We start from the raw sequence: 6,430 nt of genomic DNA, 5'->3' as shown, positions 1-6,430 counted from the left end.
ACTGTCTTGTTTAATATATTATATCTCTTTATAAACAATATTATTGTTTCACACAACAAATGTGGTTAGAAAGAGCAGGTACAATATACAACTTGATTGCCTTCATGGACTCATGGATGACAGGTTCTGTGAATCCTGAGATCTTTCAAGGCTTGGTGTAATGGTGCACAGCAGCTGCCGAGCCAGTGGACAACCTGCACATGCGTGCAGCCAGGACAGCATAATTGGCTTTATCTTCATTATTCAGACTGAGAACAGCAAAGGCAAGGAACTGGTTCTGATTTACATAGTAAGTTTGACTTGGGTCTACTTGACCCATGGTTTCTATGTCAATCAAATCTGCCTGTTTCAGCAGTTGTGACAGTTCAGAACAGTCTTCATGAAGCTTGATGTAAAGAAACCAAACCAACCCACAGTATCAACCACATGCTAATAATTTTAAATCAATCAGGGTGATTGATAAACATTTAGCATCACTTGGCAAATGAGTGATAGCTTTATATTTTATCCATAGAATAACAACATCGGGTTAACAATAGAAAGAAGGAAAGAAGTAAAAGCAGAACAAAGACAAAATTTTTTATTCTTCGTCTGGATGGGTATTTGGTACCTGCAGAGGTACTATTAAACACTGTTTGCATATCTCTAGTGGCAGTACTATCAAGCTAGCCTTAAGGTTCCTTGTATTGAGAAAATCCACAATGAAAGTTAAGAGCAATGAAGAAGGGGTTTAAATTGGAAGTACAACTCAGCCTTAATGGTATTTGCTACAGTGTATTAAGACAGCTCTAGGAATTTCAGATACTGAACAGCAACAGTGGTTTAACACTTAAAAATAACATTTTCATTACAGATGGGAACAGCTACTGGCAATACAAGCCTCAATACCTTTAGACATGATCATCTGTGCTGTTACGTTGCCTTCACATAGACTCTGTCTTTGAACATGACAAGGCTTGGGGGGGACACATTGTAGTTGATGAGGGAGAATTTGCAAAAGGGATGATGCAGAAAGCCCACAGAAATTACACCAAACAGAGCAGCCAGGGAGTAGAGAAATGAAGGCCTGCATGCAAGCTAGAAGAGGCTGACAGAGGTATTGGATAGTAAGATTCAAATCGCACATACTTCCCATCTCCCACTAATTTAGCAGGAGTTGCTGCCTCAAACAGGGGCACAGTATTGCTGTGAAGGTAGCAGCTGGAACTTGGTCAGCAGCACCTAGCCGATCCTACGCCCACACACACACACGCACCATACACCCTTCCCTTCAGAGAGTTCTGTGCCCCTAGGAATAGCATGAGACAAGCTACTGAAAAACACCTGTAACCCAGCTGTTGGCATTCACTCAAACTTCTCAGCTGTTGCGGGGGGGGGGGAGGGGGGGGGGGCGGGGGCAGGTGCAGTGAAGTATTTTTAATGGAATTGCAAATGAGCATAATGATGCTTCTAGAACTAAGTCTATAGTAGTGGATACTGATTAAACTACAGCTACTATTAAACAGGCAAATTGAGCTATTGGGACATGCTACATTTCCCCAGAAGACAAGGATTGATTACATGTATGTAGGTGTGCAAAAAAGCGAAAGCATAACTCTGCTTCAGCCATTTGATGTCCCAGGAGATCTGTGCGTGTGTACGTGTCTGTGTATGGAAAGATCCATTTGGAACTATTATTTTTGACAAGCCATTGGACGAAAGAGTCATAGAATCATAGAAAGTTTTGGGTTGGAAGGGACCCTTAGAGGTCATCTAGTCCAACCCCCTGCAGCGAGCAGGGACACCACTGACTAGATCAGGTTGCTCAGAGCCCTGTCCAACCTGGTCTTGAATGTTTCCAGGGATGGGGCCTCCACTACCTCTCTGGGCAACCCGTTCCAGTGTTTCACCACCCTCATTGTAAAGAATTTCTTCCTTATATCCAGCCTAAACCTACCCTGTTTTAGTTTAAAACCATTACCCCTCATTCTGTCACTGCTGTCTCTACTAAAAAGATTGTCCCCATCTTTCCTATAGGCTCCCTTTAAGTACTGAAAGGCTGCAATCAGCTCTCCCCCAGCCTTCTCTTCTCCAGGCTGAACAAGCCCAACTCTCTCAGCCTGTCCTCACAGGAGAGGTGCTCCAGCCCTCGGATCATTTTTGTAGCCCTCCTTTGGACCCGCTCCAACAGTTCCATGTCCTTTTTGTGCTGAGGGCTCCAGAGCTGAACGCAGTACTCCAGGTGAGGTCTCACCAGAGCAGAGTAGAGGGGCAGAATCACCTCTCTTGACCTGCTGGCCACGCTTCTCTTGATGCAGCCCAGGACACGGTTGGCCCTCTGGGCTGCCAGCGCACATTGCCGGCTCATGTCCAGCCTTTCGTCTATCAGTACCCCCAAGTCCCTCTCAGCAGAGCTGCTCTCGATCCTTGCATCCCCCAGCCTGTATTGGTACTGGGGATTACCCCGACCCAGGTGTAGGACCTTGCACTTGGCCTTGTTGAACCTCATTAGGTTCACACAGGCCCACCTCTCCAGCTTGTCCAGGTCCCTCTGGATGGCATCCCGTCCTTCTGGCGTCTCAACCGTACCACTCAGCTTGGTGTCATCTGCAAACTTGCTGAGGGTACACTCGATGTCGCTGTCCATGTCATTGATAAATATATTGAACTGCACCGGTCCCAGTACGGACCCCTGAGGGACTCCACTCGTCACTGGTCTCCATCCGGACATTGAGACGTTGACCACTACCCTTTGGCTGCGACCATCCAACCAATTCCTTATCCGCTGAACAGTCCACCCATCAAATCCATGGCTCTCCAATTTAGAGACAAGGATGTTGTGGGGGACCTTGTCAAAGGCTTTACAAAAATCCAGACAGATGACGTCAAAAACGGAAAGCGAAAACAATGTGTTTGCAGTGTGACTTGAAGATAGCTATAGAATTTGTAACTAGCTGCTGCTTACCTGATTAGTATTTTAATCTCTATAAACATGGGTGGTAATGAAGGCGAAAGTCTGCATGCAGACAGAATAAATGTAATACCTCTGGCTGCTGTGCACGACAGACTATCCAAAGGAGCAGGATGCATGCAAAGCTGGTATAGGTGGATCATTTAAAACATTTTTAGCTAGCTAGCTAGGGACAAACCCCTTTTGTTAGAGGATGCAGTCATCATCTTTAAAACCTATATAGAGCGTAGACAAAACCAGTCGTGCTAGCCAGCAGCGCTTTAACTTAGAATTTACTTGTTCTTGGAGCTCATACCCTTCCTCATGCTGCTGCCAAATGTAGTATGTTAAAAGACATCTCTAGAAACTGCTCTAGCTAAAGCTTTCAGAAATTTAAAGTGAATGTAGTATAAACACTGAAGAAGAAAGAAAGAAAGGCAAACTATTGCTAGAATGAAGAATGAACTCTGAATTTAGCTTATGTAGCAGAGGGCTCAGATTCTCTTCTGCCTAAGAGTCTTGCGCTTATTTGCTCCCTTGAAAAGCAGAGACACAAGACCAAGCATTTCAGGAGTTAACAACGAACCTTTCATTTAGCCTCCTTAATGCAGAACTGCTGATCATGCAGGCCTTCCTTTCAAAAGATAATACAATGCCATGCCTTTTTTTTTTAACGATTGCTACTTTGCTTCAAAGAAACTCTAACAATTTAAAAGGAGAAAAAAACTGCACCTTTTTCAAGTGTTCTGAGAATCCTAGAGAGCTCCTTCTGGTGTTGCATCTCTGATACAGTGGATGACTTTAACACTTTGCTTTGTCAACTTTTTTTTCCTTTTTTTAAAAACCCTGAAGTGTCGAGAACTCTAGTTAGAATGTGGTTTCTCATCCTCCCTGAGCACGTGTGGTAGAGGGAAGGAAAGTGTCTTCCGCAACTCAGAAAAGAAGAAAGGGACAAAGTAACGAGGAAAGAGTGAGTGCCATCTTCTGTCCTTGTGTGTGAAGGGAGAGCCAACAGACAAGAGCAGGTCTCTGTAATTTTATTCTCAGTACTTACACAGTCACTGCATCGTGCTACAAGTTATTAACTCACAGCATCCTATTGCATGTTATTAGCTTTGCACAAACCTAGCAGAAAGGAACATTCTGCTTATGGTCAAACCATTGCCATCAACACCTGCTACTACCTGAAGGACAAACCCCTTTTGTTAGAGGATGCAGTCATCATCTTTAAAACCTATATATAATTTCAGTAATCTTTTCCTAATGCTTCAGATGCATGTATTGAATTTGAAATCATTTACAGTTAGTCTTACAAAGTTCTGCTTGTTTTTCTTCCAAAGAAAATAGCAGCATATTGCAAAATAGGAAGGTCCTGTAGCAAAATACGTAGTTATTACTAAATAATTAATCAAAAATGTTTTCTAATTATGACAGCCCTGTTTCATTTTGTTGCATCTAACATGTGTTGCAGAACCGACTCAGACAAACTCTGCACAGGTATATTCACAAAGGTCAAGCAAAAATCTTCTGTAGTACCAAGTCAAGAAAGTTGGTGCTGTTTGGCAAAGAATTATTAGCCTCTTTGCCATTTTCTGATCTGAGCTGACTTGAAGAGGAAGGTGGATGTGATCCCTAAGCACTTGTCAGTTTGCATCCTCTGCCTCCTGTGTTCATGCCGCCTTCTTGTCTCCTGACTCAACTTCAGATTGGAAGATGAGGCACGCAGAGTTTACGGGAAAGTGTATACGAACAATATCACAGAACTGAAGTTCAAAAACCCCATAGCCTAACATCCAGAACAAGTAAATCGTGTCTGTGCTAAGTTTCAGTTAATTAAAGAAATAGTCTATCACTGTAGTAAAATACACAAGGAGGTTATCACTTCTATAGACCAACATTCATACTCTAATCTGCTTGAACTAATGTGCAGGGGCTTGCAAGAAGAACAAAGTTGATGCAGCTTGTCCTGTGGCAAGTACTGAAAAGCCAGAAAGAGCAACATTCAAGCAGATCTCCTTTGAAGTGCCCCGCTGCACATGCTGACTGCCTCAACAATCAGGAAAAATGAAGACTAGGAAGAGAAGGAAAAATACATCCTTCTCACTGATGTCTGTGACAACCGTTATTTAAGAGTGGCTCTTTTCAGCAGCATTAAAGTTTGTTCTCCTGGAAAAAGCTGTTAGTAGTGAGAGATAAAGCCCACTATTGTGCAAGTTCACCATATAAAATGTGCACTGGGAATACTTTTGAACAGTTTAATCCTATGCACTGTTTTTATAGTGTGGTCCTTTGTGTAGCAAAGTACGTATAGACACAGTCTCAGCTCAGCATAAGATCATGAGCTGGTTACACCAAAACTGTATCCCTACACAGCAGCTCCTGCCACACCAGCTTCTGTGTTGAGCCACTGCTTACTACTGTTTTGTTCTGCGCGCAGAATTCTAATCAGGTATTTGAGTGATGAAATAAGCATCTGGTGCCAATAAACACAGTTCATTTTAAGTAGTGTTGTCTTAAATGTTTCCATTTATTTTCTAGGTATAAAAGTTCCCATGAGTATACAAAATTATTTCCAGTGTGAATTGGCTACCTCGTTGTGATATTAAGCGATTACTTTGATTAGACCTTCTCTTTGCTGTTCCACTGATGACTGACAATTTCAGTTACTGCACTACAACAAAAAGAATGCCAGTTCATTTGTCTGGCCACTTAACTGTATGCACATTAGTTGTGAGCATAGGTGCTGTCAATTATTCCACTGATGAATTTCTCGCTATCTATTATAAAATCTGTATTTTTATGATACCGTTAGTATCAGTTTTCTTCCCTGCTGAGTCTTTGTACTGAAATAGTCATTGTAAGATTAAAGAAAGTAATGCAAAATTCAAGTTTTGAATGTATTATCACCTTCCATGGAGTAGATAAAAGCAGCTGTTAATACTTTTGGACTGCCATCATTGCACAAGGACTCTTTTCAGGGTCTTGCCTGTAAACTACTGCAGAGTAGTTCAGATTCTTCAGTACTTCATTTTACAGTTACATTGCTTCTCACTCAAGATGCTAAACTGCTTCAAAACAGAACCCAGTGCAATTAAGGACAGGCTCTGGCATAGCAACCTTCATGGGCAATTCTTATTTTCTCCTTGAAGCCTTGGCTTGCACTCAGCTATAGGTCTGAAACTTGATGAAAAGGCAGAGCTGTTTTATGTAACTTACCTTTACTATAACACAGCCATCTTGTTCAAGAATCACGCACAGTTTTATAATTGAAAGTACCATACTACTTTGAGGAAAAAAATGGGTGTACATGTCCCATGAATCAGGCACAATTCAAATTCCAAACAATTTTCAAAATTGTTTTTAAATAATCACCTTGGTATTCTCTCTCCCTCTAACACAGTCCACTGTTTTTTAATTAGCCTTGTGTTTCTAGCATCTAAATGACTAAACCCAATATTTATTCCTCTACTTATCCATTATGAATACAGCCCATTACGATTT

The sequence above is a fragment of the Opisthocomus hoazin genome, chromosome 2 (assembly GCF_030867145.1).
Source record: "Opisthocomus hoazin isolate bOpiHoa1 chromosome 2, bOpiHoa1.hap1, whole genome shotgun sequence".
NCBI lineage: Eukaryota > Metazoa > Chordata > Aves > Opisthocomiformes > Opisthocomidae > Opisthocomus > Opisthocomus hoazin.
Note: the sequence above shows the minus strand (reverse complement) of the source record.